Below are 14,758 nucleotides of genomic sequence, written 5' to 3' on the forward strand. Positions count from 1 at the left end.
AGATGGAGCTGACCAGATTTACAACCTTCTGCAGCTTTTTTCGGTCCTGTGCAGTAGCCCCTCCATACCAGACAGTGATGCAGCCTGTCAGAATGCTCTCCACGGTATAACTATAGAAGTTTTTGAGTGTATTTGTTGACATGCCAGATCTCCCCATACTGCTCAGGATACAATTGAAAGAGCAGGCTGTTCTCTTTAACTCTTGGCTATTAACATAAGCGCCAGTGGTGCAGAGTGGAAGGTCCAGACTGGGGACCACAGAGCCCTTTGAGTATCAGGAGCAGAAGGAGGCACAATCTGAAACAAATCTGGGACACATCCTTAGACATTGAGGCTTCCATTTCAAGGTTACTTCAGAGAGTAACTTATACTTTATACTTTATTATCGCCAAACAATTGGTACTAGAACGTACAATCATCACAGCGATATTAGATTCTGCGTTTCCCACTCCCTGGATTACAAATATTAAATATTAAAAATAGTAAAAATGAGTAAATATTAAAAATTTAAATTATAAATCATAAATAGAAAATAGAAAAATGGAAAGTAAGTTAGTGCAAAAAAACCGAGAGGCAGGTCCGGATATTTGGAGGGTACGGCCCAGATCCGGGTCAGGATCCGTTCAGCAGTCTTATCACAGTTGGAAAGAAGCTGTTCCCAAATCTAGCCGTACGAGTCTTCAAGCTCCTGAGCCTTCTCCCGGAGGGAAGAGGGACGAGAAGTGTGTTGGCTGGGTGGGTCGTGTTCTTGATTATCCTGGCAGCACTGCTCGGACAGCGTGTGGTGTAAAGTGAGTCCAAGGATGGAAGATTGGTTTGTGTGATGTGCTGCGCCGTGTTCACGATCTTCTGCAGCTTCTTCCGGTCTTGGACAGGACAACTTCCATACCAGGTTGTGATTCACCCTGGAAGAATGCTTTCTACAGTGCATCTATAAAAATTAGTGAGGGTTTTAGGGGACAGGCCAAATTTCTTTAGTTTTGTCAGGAAGTAAAGGCGCTGGTGGACCTTCTTGGCAGTTGAAACCTCTCCAGCCAATTACTTGTCTCTGAGGCCCTCTGTTGGTCAGGGCCAACCATGGATGTTGTGTGTCAGCTGTCTTCGTGATACGTAAGCCAGTAAGCAAGTCCAGGTAGTACGATATGGAGAGTGAGTTGTTGCCCATGTAGCAAGCTCCCCCTCTCCATGCAACTGATGAACCCAAAGGAACGGCAGAGACTGATACAGTCTGGTACCAGCAGCATCGCAGGAGTTGCCAGTCAGTGTTGGACTCAATGTAGTTCTGCCTTAGGGACACCAGCTCAGGATGTTTCCTTGGCGATTTACATCCAAAGCCTTCTCCATGAGTGGGTATAGCGGCAAGGCAGTGGAGGTTTGAGATCAGAGATTCCCTCCTCCTAGGTGAGCTGCCGGCTGCGGCTGATGAGCCCCATCTGCCCGAAGCAACTGGTTTTAAGGTGCCAGTGACCTGCCTTTTCCCCTTCTCCTGTCAGTTAAAATGGCACCACTGGCCTTCCGTGCTGAGGTTTGCCCAGCAGGCAAGTACACTGTTCATAAGAAAGCCCATGGGGCAGGAGCATCGAGGCATGGGGCAGCCCATCAGAAGGTCCTTAAGCCTTGCAAATTTGTCAGGGCCTAGAGGAGCTGAAGAGTGGTCTCACTAACAACCACGGTACAGTTAATGCATCTGAAATGGTTCTGCTGGGCTTTGTAGTAAAGCCATGCATGATGGCCAAGAGCTGGACTTGGTTGTCAGAGGCTATTTGAGGAGCACCCCGTTGGGAGCATTTAATAGACAGTGGCAGCTTATCCCTACTATGTCGACCTCACTATGAGATCCTTAAAGAAACTGCTTGTCGCTATCCAGGCAATTATAGACAAAGAGTATTTTTTCTTTGCGCAACTCCTCAGGAAGATCCAGCTTTTTAATAGGGATCATTTAAGAAAACATCGACTCCAGAATATTTTCTGGTGGCTCTCCAGGAATGTCACATGTGCTCCATGTAAAACCTCTTGTGACAGGGAGCCAGTTTGTGTTTTTAAAATGCACTTGACAATGGCACATTATTTTCTGATTTTTGCTGCTGCATAGAACCATCCAATCAGAAAATTGTTTTGATGCAGAACGAAACTGTTCATTCCGTCGTCTAAACTGGCTGATGTGGCGGAAGCATTGTGGCACTTGATGGCTGCCCCAGCACACTGAGTCGATCATTGCCACAAACGGCATATTGCACTATACCCTCAGCGGCCACTTTATTAGGTACACCTGCTTGTTAATGCAAATATCTAATCAGCCAATCGTGTGGCAGCAACTCAATGCATAGAAGCACGCAGGCATGGTCAAGAGGTTCACTTTTTTTTGTTCAGACCAAACATCAGGATGGGGGAAGAAATCTGATCTAAGTGAAATGTGATTCTTTGACCGTGAAGGGATTGTTGGCGCCAGATGGGGTGGCTTGAGTATCTTAGGAACAGCGGAAGTCCTGGGATTTTCACGCACCATGGTCTCTAGAGGTGACAGAGAATGGTGCAAGAACAAAAAAACAAAAGTGAGTTGTAGTTCTGTGGACAAAAATGCCTTCAGATCAGAGGAGAATGGCCAGATTGGTTCAAACTGACAGGAAGATGAATAACCACATGCGTAAAAGAACATCTCTGAATGCACAACATATGGAATCCTGAATTGCATGGGATAGAGCAGTAGAGGACCAGAAACGTACGTGCAGTCGCCACCTTATTAGGTACGGGGGCGTACCTATTAAAGTGGCCACTGGTTCACTGTTTCGATGTACATGTGACAAATAAAGCTGATCTTTTCTTTCTCTCTATCTTTTATCAGTCGTATTTTCCAACTCATTTCTCATAGCCCTGCATGTCAAGTATCTATCCCGTTCTGAACGTCTTGAGTGACGTTGTTTCCACCTGGGCCCAAGGCAGAGTTTCACATCTAAACTATTCTCTTTTATAAAAAACCTTTCACTTCACTTTCTCCCTTGTCTTGCGGCCAAAAGTTGAAATCCGTGTCTTGGTTAAATTATCCACTACTGGGAACAACTTCTCTCCCTCTAAAGCTGTTCAGATCTTGTCCAGCTCAATTAGGTTGCCTCTCTATAAGTCTCGCTCCAAAAAGGACAACCCCAGCTCACGCAGTCAAATTGTAGCTGAAACCTTTCATTGGTTTTGGCGCCTTCTCTGGCACATTCACATCCTTCCTAAGGATACATGCAATCGTGTAAATGTGTCTAACTATTGTTTATGAAATGGATGATTTAATTCCTTTGTAGTTCTTGTCTCCACTTATGGATCCCAGGCACAGAACCTATGCCAGGTAGTGCATGCCAGCTCATAATTCATTGTATAAAATCGCTGTCTCTAACCTTCCCTCTCCCGGACCTCTGCCAAGTTCAAATGGTTCAAATGGTCCCATTTGACATCAGAGAATGTATTCAGTACACAACCTGAAATTCTTGCTCTCTGCAGACATCCACAGAAACAGAGAACGAGTGACAATAAAAACGTTAGACCCTCAAAGCCGCCTTCTCCACCCTCCCAGGCACTCTCCCTACCCAACTTATTTCAGCGAAAAACATCACCAAGCAAAGCCTCCAAAGAGACCGTTATCTGCTCTCCGACGAAAGCTAATCATTCACCCGGCAATTCAGTGTCACAGGCTCTCTCCCTAAAAAGGGAGGTGTCGCTCTTCCCGTAAGCGAGAGGGGGGAAACGGCTTGCTGATTGCAATGTTAAAGTCTGCCACACCGCTTTTATTCCGAGTTCTCCAGCTTGAGAATCAGCACCAAACTCTCCCCCCACCATCCAGAGGAAGAGAACGTGAGAGAGCGATCCATGCGGAGGCCTCCGACAGACGATCCGCTGTTCGCAACGTTCAGTTTCCCCCCCGCAACGCTCCAGTCGGCGGCACCAGCGTCGAATCGGCTCGTCCGCAGGGCCCTCAGAACCCCGAAGGCTCGCACGTCTTCCGGGCCACATCTTCAGGGTATTGAAAAATGGCGGTGGGCGAGCAACCGTCACCGTATAGAATGGCAGTTTCAGTGCAGCTGTAGGTCACGGACTCCGACAGAACTCCGTTCACCTTGAAAAGGAAAATAAGAGACATTAGAAGGAAGAAATTAAGCTGTTTTTGCAGATGATCTCAAAGAGGCCACCCACTGGTGCCATCTGAACTCTGCCATACATCTTAAGTTTAAGTCTTCAGGTCACTGATATCTCCCCTCCCTTGTCCCCATCATTGAAATATCATCTGGTACGGGAGCAGCCGAGCGTCAGACTGGAAGTCCCTTCAAAGGGCTGTGAGAACGGCTGAGAGGATCATTGGGGTCTCCCTACCGTCCATCGAGGACAGTTATCAGGAGTGTTGTGTAAGCAGGGCCCTCAGTATTATCAAGGATCCCACCCGTCCGTCCAGCATCCGCTTTGACGTTCTCCCATCAGGCAGAAGACTCCGATACAGGAACGATCAGAATGGGAAACAGTTTCTTCCCTCAGGCCATTCGGCTTCTGATCTCCCGGCTGCATCACATTCGAAGTGTCACTGGTTAATCTGTTCCGTACCTTACAATATTTAACTTATGTGATTTAGTTTGCAATTTATGAGTAATTCTGCAGATTTTATCCTTACCTTCCTAAGTTATTGTGTGTTATGTGTATTACTGTGCTTTACACCCTGGTTCAGAGATATGGTTATGATTATATACGTTATATACATGTATATAGTTAAATGACAATAAACTTGACTTGAGAAAACCCTTCATAATTTTAAACTTCCCTATTGGATTTTCTACTAACATCTGCAGCAAACAGAATAATCCGTTTCCCAGTCAATCTGGGAGGGAGGGAGGAAAAGATGGCGAAGCGACGCAGCGCGCTCGGCTGTTCCGAATGAGTATCGTATGTGTTAACTAGGGGGCCGGCCACAGTCCAGATTTGATGGAGTCAGCCATGAGAAGCACGGAGGAACACCTGGAGGAACTTCTGAAATGCCCCCTTCGCTGCCGCTGCTACTCCGCTGAATCTCTGGAGGGAAGGCCCCAAATCCTCGGCTTTGCCTGCTGCCTGTTGCCGGGGCCGGGGTCGAAGCGCTCGGCAGAGATGGTGCTCGGTGCTCGGTGTCAGAGAGCTGGTCGGAGGCTCGAAGTTTCCGGACGGACTCGGAGTCGGACTGTGGTCGGATGCTGCATCGGCAAGTTTGCGGCGCTGGAGGTTCACCGTCTGCGTGAGGTGATGGGACTTTCGAGAGACTTTGAGACTTTTACCGTGCCATGGTCTGTTCTCATCAAATTACGATATTGCTTTGCACTGTTGTAAATATATGTTATAATTATGTGGTTTTTGTTAGTTTTTAAGTCGGTTTGTCATGTGTTTCTGTGGTATAATTCTGGAAAAACATTGTATCATTTCTTAATGCATGCATTATTAAATGACAATAAAAGAGGACTGCACATCCTCATAATCTAATCTAATCTAAATCTGTACAAGTGAACTTCCTCAACTCCGGTACAAATTATCGTCTACCTGGACGGCATTTTCTCTGTGGCTGTAACACTTCAACCTGCACTGTATACGAATCATCAACACAAGAGATTCTGTAGATGCTGGAAATCCAGGGCAGCACAACACCACACAGAATGCTGGAGGAACTCAGCAAGCCAGGCAGCATCGAGGGGAAAGAGTAAACAGTCAATGTTTCGGGCTGAGAGCTTTCATCAGGACTGGGGAAAAAAAAGAGATGAGAAGTCAGAGTAAGAAGGTGGGAGGTGATATGCACCCCGCCACCCCCCCCCCCCCACTGGCGGTCTCACCAATAAACCGGAGAACCGGACCTACAGTATTCTGTATTACTCCTTAGTCTAAATACACCGCAACTGTGTGTTGGACTTCCTGACCGACAGACCTCAAACAGTCAGGATACTCAATCAATCCTTCTTCCCCAACATGGGTAAACCCCCAGGGCTGCGTGCTGAGCCCATCACTGTACTCTCTGCTCTAGTGTGACTGCACGGCCAAACACCCGGGCAACCACCTTGTCAACCGCCTTGTCAAGTTTGTCGACAACGCGACAGCGGTGGGGCTCAGCACCAACAATTCTGCGCCGGCCTGTGGGGAGGAGGTGGAACAGATCGAGCCCTAGTGCCAGGCAAGTAACCTCCCGCCCCCTTAATGTCAACAAGACAGAGGAGACAACCGTTGACTTCAGGAGAACTTACACCACTCAGGCGCCTCTTTACATCGGCAGCTCAGCAGTGGAAACTGCATGCACTTTCAAACTCTTGGGAGTGCATATCTCACACAAACCTCTCATGGTCCCAGAACACGCCCCACATGATCAGAAAAGCTCACCAACTCCTCTACTTTCTGAAGAGAGCTGGACGACGCACATCTAGACTCAAGTCATTCTACAGATGCGCAGTGGAGAGCATCCTAGCAAGCTGCGTCACTGCTAGGTACGGAAACTGCACAGTGGTGGACAGGAAGGCTGTACAACGTGTACCCAATGCATCATCCGCACCAGTCTATCATCAGGAAGATAAATACAGAAAGATGCCAGTAAAGGGCAGGCTGGTGGCATAGTGGCATCAGCGCCAGACTTCGGAGTGAAGGCTTCCGAGTTTGAATCCAGCCATCTCCCTTGCATGCTTTCCATCCGTGCTGGGTTGAGCGTCGAGCTAGCAACTTGCCCTCATAAAAATAAGAAAGCCTGCTAAAATAATGCCATCATGACGGTGTCCCGATGACTCCTCTTGGAGTTAAGGACTTTCTTCTTCTTCTTCTTCATGCCAGAAAAGGGCCAGTAACATCATGAAGGATCCCACCCACCTTGCTCACCCCCATCAGGGAGGAGGCTGTATTGAATTGAATTGCCTTTATTTCTTACATCCTTCACATACATGAGGAGTAAAGAATCTTTATGTTACGTCTCTGTCTGAATGTGAAAATTATCATAATAAATAGTACGTACAGTAAGATATACAATAGGACAGTCAATATAGCTTAGAAATACAATTGTGTCAGAGTGAATTAATCAGTCTGATGGCCTGGTGGAAGAAACTGTCCTGGAGCCTGCTGGTCCTGGCTTTTATGCTGCAGTACCGTTTCCCAGGTGATAGCAGCTTGAACAGTTTGTGGTTGGGGTGACTCGGGTCCCCAATGATCTTTCGGGCCCTTTTTACACACCTGTCACTGTAAGTATCCTGAATAGTGGGAAGTTCATATCTACAGATGCACTGGGCTGTCTGCACCACTCTCTGCAGAGTCCTGCGATTAAGGGAAGTACAGTTCCCATACCAGGCAGTGATGCAGCCAGTCAGGATGCTCTCAATTGTGCCCCTGTAGAAAGTCCTTATGATTTGGGTCCCATACCAAACTTCCTCAAACGTCTGAGGTGAGAGGTTTGTTGTGCCTTTTTCACCACACAGCCGGTATCTACAGACCACGTGAGATCCTCAGTGATGTTTATGCTGAGGAACTTAAAGCTGTTCACTCTCTCAACCCCAGATCCATTGATGTCAATAGGGGTTAGCCCGTCTCTCTCCGTTCCTCCTGTCGTCCACAACCAGCTCCTTTGTTTTTGCGACGTTGAGGGAGAGGCTGAGCATCCTCACCAGGATTATCAGATACTAAAGCAGTTACTTTCCCCAAGCAGCAAGGCTGAACAGACCTCGACCCACTAACCCACCCTCCACCCTCTACCACTACTTTGCCATTTCCTGTCAGAGTCACCTTATGTACAGGCACTCCTGTGCCTAGTGTCATGCAATCGATCTATGTATATCAGCTATCTTATGTATTTATATTTATTGTGTTCTTTACCTTATTGCATTGTGTTGTGCTGCATTGGAGCTGGAGAAACAATTATTTCATTCTACTTTACACTTGTGTACTGAAAATGACATTAAACAATTTTGAATATTATACGTCATGAAATTCGTTTTGTGGCAACAGTACCAGACAATACATAAATGTGAGCTGCATTAATGACCACCGCCTGGTAGCACTCACATCGACAGTGATGAAATGCTTTGAGAGGTTGGTCATGACTAGACTGAACTCCTGCCTCTGCTAGATTATGTATGGCATTGGACTGCTGCTACTAAGTTAACAAATTTCACGTCATGTGCTGGTGATAATAAACCTGATTCTGATTCTGATAAAATAATATAATATACAATAAAACATATAGGTTCAGGGGCTACTTATTATGTACAGGAGAGGAATCCAGTGTGGTCTTCTGCTGCTGTAGCCCATCCTCTTCAAGATTCGGCATTCAGAGATGCTCTTCTGCACACCACTGTTGTAACTCGTGATTACCTGAGTTACTGTCACCTTCCTGTCAGCTTTAGCCAGTCTGTCCGTTCTCCATGATCTCTGTTATCAACAAACCACCTTTGTCCACAGAACTGCCACTCACTAGATGTTATTTTGTTTTTCGCGCCATTCTTTGCAAACTCTAGACACCATTATACATGAAAATCCCAGGAGATCAGCAGGTTTTGAGATACTCAAACCACCCCGTCTGGCACCAACAATCATTCCAAGGTCTTAGTCACTTAGATCATATGCCTTCCCCATTCTGATGTTTGGTCTGAACGATAACTGAACCTCTTGACCCTGTCTGCATGCTTTAATACACTGAGTAGCTGCCACGTGATTGGCTGATTTGATATTCGCATTAACGAGTAGGTGTACGGGTGTACCTAATAAATTAGCCACTGGGTGCATATAAAAAAAATAAATAAATAGTGCAAAAACAGAGCAAAAGTAGTGGTGGGAAGTGTGCAGAACTACTGAACTGGGCAGAACAATTAATGTAAGGTTGGATGAGGATCTGTACTGAAATGTAGTTACTTCACACACCTTTCTTTGCCACAATGATACAGACCACAGGTACAATAGTACAATGGCGAGGGTCAAGCCATCTCTGCTCCGCATCTTTTTACTCCTCTCTCTTCAGTGCTGAGGCTGTGTTGTGCCCTGGATGCTCCTGGCTTAGTGTCTGTGAGCTTCCCGCTGATTAGCCGCTCTGTGTGATGAACTGAGACTGGGACTATGAGCTGACCTCCGGCTGCTCCCAGCTTCGGATTTATGGACTCAGTTTCGTTCTGAATGCCGATCCTTGTTTTGTTGTTTGCATGATTTGTTTTTTTTTTTTCTCTCTGCACATTGGGTGTTGGTCCTTCTTTTAAAAACTGGATTCTTTCGGGTTTCTTGTTTTGTGGCTGCCTGTAAGCAGACAAATCTCAAGGTTGTATAGTTTATATATTCTTTGATAATAAAATATACTTTGAACATTGAACTTTGAGCTTCTAAGAGTGCGCAGAAAGGTATGACCCCCAAGCAAGGGTAAATCCCAATTTCTGCCATCTCCAGGGCATTCAGTTCAAGGTCTGTTGCAGGTCTAATCTGGTAAGCAATGCATCCTTGGATAACTGGAAGGGTTTTTGTGAAATGGTTTTGAAATATCCTGGAAGGAGAAGTGAAGTGTTTTCCATTAGGAAGCAGCACGCAACCTGCAAGTGAGAAGTCTGCTTGGTTTCCAGTGAGTGTCCAGCGTCCAATGATCGTAGCCCCATAAAACTGATCGTTCATTGCTGAGGCGAGATGGCCAGGACTCAAGTACCGGCCTCCAGATTCTCTGCCAATGCTTCCAATGCCAGTGTTGGAAAACGGGAAGAACAAAAAAGGAACAAATAAAGTGTTCCAAGTTTAAATCAAGTGAAGTTTGGGTTCTGTTCAGCTGGCTGCCTGGGCCAAATTTAAGTGGCAAGAGAAGAAAGGTAAATTAATACTCCCACTGACGAAATTCTTTTAATTTCCAATAGTTCAATGTTTCAATCTAATGTCAGGGAACGTATACAGTGTACAACCTGAAATTCTTACTCTTCACAAACAGCCACAAAACAGAGAAAACACACGAAAGAATAAATGACAGAAAGATGTTAGACCCCCTAAATATAGACTCCCCTTCCCTCTCACAAGCAGCAGAAAAAGTATCAACCCTCCCTCCTCCCCCCACCCTCCACTTACTCCAGAAAAACTCCACCCCCCCCACCACCACCCACCATGCAATAGCAAGCCCCTAGAGACCATGGTCTAGAGTCCATCAAAAGCTACTGTCCATACCAACACTCCGACATCTCAACAGGCTCTCTCCCTCACTAGGAAGAGAGAGAGAGAGAGAGAGAGAGCTATCACTCCCGCCACAGCGAGAGGGGAGACTGACAGCTCGCTGTTTTGACGTTATGATCTGCAGTGTTGCTTGTTCAAGTTCCCCCGACTCGAGAATCAGCAAACCCTCTCTTACCATCGAGAGAGAGAGAGAGTGCAGAGGCTTCCGACAGCTTCTGACAGTTATATGAATTTTCAAATCGATCACGAGTATTACCAAATAAAACAAGAGTGTGTAGAGATTGTGTTTACTGTTCATTTTGACCCAAAACTCCAGAGAGTTATAAACTCATTCAGCTCCATCATGGGCACTGGCCTCCATAGTATCCAGGACATCTTCAAGGAGTGATGCCTCAAAAAGTTGGCATCATTGATTAAGGACCCCCACCACCCAGGACATGCCCTTTTCTCACTGTTACCATCAGGGAGGAGGTACAGAAGCCTGAAGGCTCACACACTCAGTGATTCAGGAACAGCTTCTTCCCTCTGCCATCTGATTTTTGAATGGACATTGAACCCATGAACACTACCTCACTACTTTTTTGCAATACTTATTTAATTTAACACACACACACACACACACACACACACACACACATCTAGCCCTGTGTGTGTGTGTGTGTGTGTGTGTGTGTGTGTGTGCCCCTGTGCGTGCTTGGGTGGGCAGGTGCTAAATAAGTAATTCTTAAAAAATTGATTTTAAAATGATCATGTATTGCATTGTACTGCTACTGCAAAGACAACAAATGCCATGATTTATGCCAGTGATATTAAACCTGATTCTGATTCTGGTTAATGTGAGAAGGTTGGAAAATGGCTTCAGAACTGGGAACTGACTAGTCCTGAACACTAACCTGATTCATACATCTTGGGAGGTGGTACATTGCAATGTGATGATTTTAATCCTTGATAATAGAAAAGGCCAAAATAGAACCATGGTATTAAAAAAGCTAATGAAGCCAAATTGATTGATTTATCTATCTATCTACATTTATTTATTTATTCATTCATATATAGTGCGGAATAGACCTTTACAGCCCTTCAAGCTGCACTGCCCAGCAATCCCTCAATTCTAACCTATCGTGTTTACTGGACAATGTATAATGACCAACTAACCTATTAACGGGTATCTCTTTGGACTGTGGGAGGAAACCAGAGCACCCGGAGGAAACCCTCACAGTCACGGGGAGAGTGTACAAGCTTCTTACGGGCAGCAGTGGGAATTGAACCTGGATCGCCTGTACAGTAAAGCATTGTGCTAACCACTAGGCTACCGTTCTCTCCTGATAGTTAACTTGGCGATTGCTGCCTCAATTAATACTGGGGAAAGTGAACAAGCAATAGGGAAAGTTTTGTTTGATGATGAACTTCAATAAAAAATAAATTACACAAATAAAATCTTCCAATAAAACTTTGGGCCAAAGTATTCTGTCGAGGGAAGGCTGAGGCTATTAGCAATGAGCCTTTATATTGCACATATGCTTTTGGTAAGGCAAAGAATCAGAGTTAAATATCTGAAGCATTTAGATCAAACTCTAGCATTCTGTAGTTAGCTCAGTGAAAACATCATTGAACGGCCTGTCTCATCAATACATCTAATGTTGTGAAGTGAATTTTTTTTGAACAATATAATCTAAACTTACAGCAGATATAGCCCCTGAGCTCCTCTAGCATTTTGTATGTGTTGAGCAGATATTTTGGCATGGTATTTATAAGTACCAGTATTCTTTTAATGACATAATAAGCTTAGATGATAAAACAATAAGACATTGGGGCAGAGTTAGTCTGCTCTGCCATTCCATCAAGACTGATTTATTTTCCCTCTGAACCCCATTCTCCTGCCTTCTCTCCGTAACCTTTGACACCCTTACTAATCAAGAACCCATCAGCCTCTGTTTTAAATATACCCAGGGTCAGTAAGACTGTTTGGCACTCAGCTGTTTTTTAATATAGAGAAATCATTTCGTTTATTTGCAAGATTTAAAAAAAAATGTAATATTGTACGTGTGCTATTTACTTATAACTTTTTTTTATTCAAAGCTGGAAGTAAATTTATTATCGAAGTGTGTGCGGTACTGTGCAAAAGTTGTAGGCACATATGTATAGCTAGGGTGTGTAAGACTTTTCCACAGTGCTGTATTTGTCAACATGGAGTGAGGGCGAGTTTGTAAATCTGGCGGGAGCAAAGGTTGTTGGGAATGGTGATGGTGGAGCGTCGCGGGAAGGATTTCCAGCATCTACAGTACCACTTGTGTCAGAATCAGGTCTATCAAAACTCACAGATGTCATGAAATTTGTTTTTTTTTTCGCGGCAACAGTCAGTGCAATATATAATAGGCATCCATTAGTCTCATGAGACCATGGATTTGCGCCTTGGAAGGTTTCCAGGGCGCAGGCCTGGGCAAGGTTGTATGGAAGACCAGCAGTTGCCCATGCTGCAAGTCTCCCCTCTCCATGTCACCGATGTTGTCTAAGGGAAGGGCATTAAGACCCACAGAGCTCGGCACTGGTGTTATCGCTGAGCAATGTGTGGTTAAGTGCCTTGCTCCACGACACACACACTGCCTCAGCCAAGGCTCGAACTAGCAATTTGCAAATCACGAGATGAAAGCCTTAACCACTTGGCTGCGTGCCAACATGGCAATACATAAAATTACTACAGTATTGTGCAAAACTCTTGGGCGCCCTAGCTATATACGTATGCCTAAGACTTTTGCACAGTATCAGACATATACTGTGATTCATTTTCCTGTGGGCATTCACAGTAGAGCATAGAAATACCACTGAATTAATGAAAAACAACACACTAAGATTGGCAAATAACCAATGTGCAAAAGAGACAAAATGTGTACGTGGAAAAAAAACTTAATAAATAATATCACGCAGAAAATGCTGGAGGAACTCAACAGGCCAGGCAGCATCTATGGAAGAAGGTACAGTCGATGTTTCAGGCCGAAACCCTTTGGCAAGACTGGAGAGAAAAAGCCGAGCGACCCTTTTTTCTTTCTTCCATGGCCTTCTCACCAATTAACCTCCTAGCTCTTTGCTTCACTTCCCCCCGCCCCCATCCTCCAAATTTCACCTATCGCCTAGCATTTCCCTCTCCCCTCCCCCCCACTTTTCAAATCTACTCCTCAGCTTTTCGTCTCCGGTCCTGCCGAAGGGTTTTGGCCCGAAACGTCGAATGTACTTTTTTTCCCATCGATGCTGCCTGGCCTGCTGAGTTCCTCCAGCATTTTGCGTGTGATGCTCCGGATTCCCAGCATCTGCGGATTTTCTCTCTTGTTAACGAATAATATTAAGGATTTGAGTTGCAAGGTTCTTTAAAGCGAGTCCATACGTTGCATTCAGTGATCAGTTTGGTGCTGAGGCGAGAGAAGTTAACTGCATCTAATTTAACATTGAATCCAACATTCAAATGGACCCTTTCCACTGGTTACCTCAGACTGGTTGTTGCTTGCCCTGCTCATTCAGAGCTCACGTGCCCTGTTCCCTCACTGTTGAAATCATCTTACGCTTCAATTTCTGCAGCTTGTGGGTGAAAATAATCAGAGGTGCAGGGTGCGGGCACGGACAGCTTTCTGCAGCCAACCACAGCCAAGTGCCAGCCCATTTCTTTCACGTTAAAGATCAGCATTATGCGCTGGATGGGGGCTAGTCAGAGTCAAAGTAAATTTGCTATAAAATTACATGCATTCAATGGCCACTTTATTCGATACCTCCTGTACCTAATAAAGTGGCCACCGAGTGTACATTGAATGATCTTTATTGTCATTATACATCGGTACAATGAAACTCTGTTTGGCTTCCTCTCAGGCAATTAAATGAAGTGGTAGATAAAAACAAGACAGTAACAGAAAAACAGTATTAAATAGATAAGTAGCAACAGCCACCAGAATATCACTGTAATGCACAAAGTGCCGTTAGTACAAGTAATTGAGTCCCTGTGTGTGCACGTGTGTGCTCACAGTTTCAGTTATTGTTCTGTGGGAGTGGTGTGATGGGGGCCTCAGCTCTGGGATAGAAGCTGTTCCTCAGTCTATTTGTTCTGGCTTTTAGTGTCCTGAACCTTTTGCTGGAGGGCAGCGGGTCAGACAGGGAGTGGCTGGGGTGTGTGGTGTCTCTGGTTATGCTGATTGCTTTCCTCCTGAGTCTGCTGGAATAGATGGTGTCCAGTCCTGGGAGCTCCATCCTGACAATTCGCTGGGCCGCCTTCTCCACGCGATGCAGGTCTTGTCGCTCAGCGGCTGTGCAGCTGGCATATCACACCGTGGCGCTGCTGGTCGGGATGGTTTCGGTTGTGTTTCTGTAGAAGTTAAGCAACAGCTTTTGCGGAAGTTTGGCCTGTTTCAGCTTTCTGAGGAAGAAGAGTCTTTGTTGTATGTTTGCGGTCTTCTGCTGCTGTAGCCCATCCACTTCAAGGTTTGATGTGTTGTGTGTTCGGAGATGTTCTCCTGCACACCAGTGTTGTAACACTTGGTTATTTGAGTTACTGTCGCCTTCCTGTCAACCTGAACCAGTCTGGCCATTCTCCTCTGACCTCTCTCATTAACAAGGTATTTTTGCTCACAGA

General features: G+C 45.4%; 1 protein-coding gene across 10 annotated transcripts in view; it reads left to right on the top strand.

Annotated features, from left to right (window-relative positions):
* The window catches only part of LOC140204446 (gremlin-1-like), a 129,749-nt gene that overhangs the window by 99,022 nt on the left and 15,969 nt on the right, over positions 1-14,758 (top strand). The window contains exon 3 of one of the 10 annotated variants that reach the window (XR_011887616.1): positions 4,818-5,732. The exons of the other annotated variants lie outside the window; for them this stretch is intronic. The gene's annotated coding sequence lies outside the window, so the exon portion shown is untranslated. Of the gene's footprint in view, positions 1-4,817; positions 5,733-14,758 lie in introns of those variants that run through there. 10 annotated transcript variants of the gene reach the window in all.

The sequence above is a fragment of the Mobula birostris genome, chromosome 10 (assembly GCF_030028105.1).
Source record: "Mobula birostris isolate sMobBir1 chromosome 10, sMobBir1.hap1, whole genome shotgun sequence".
NCBI lineage: Eukaryota > Metazoa > Chordata > Chondrichthyes > Myliobatiformes > Myliobatidae > Mobula > Mobula birostris.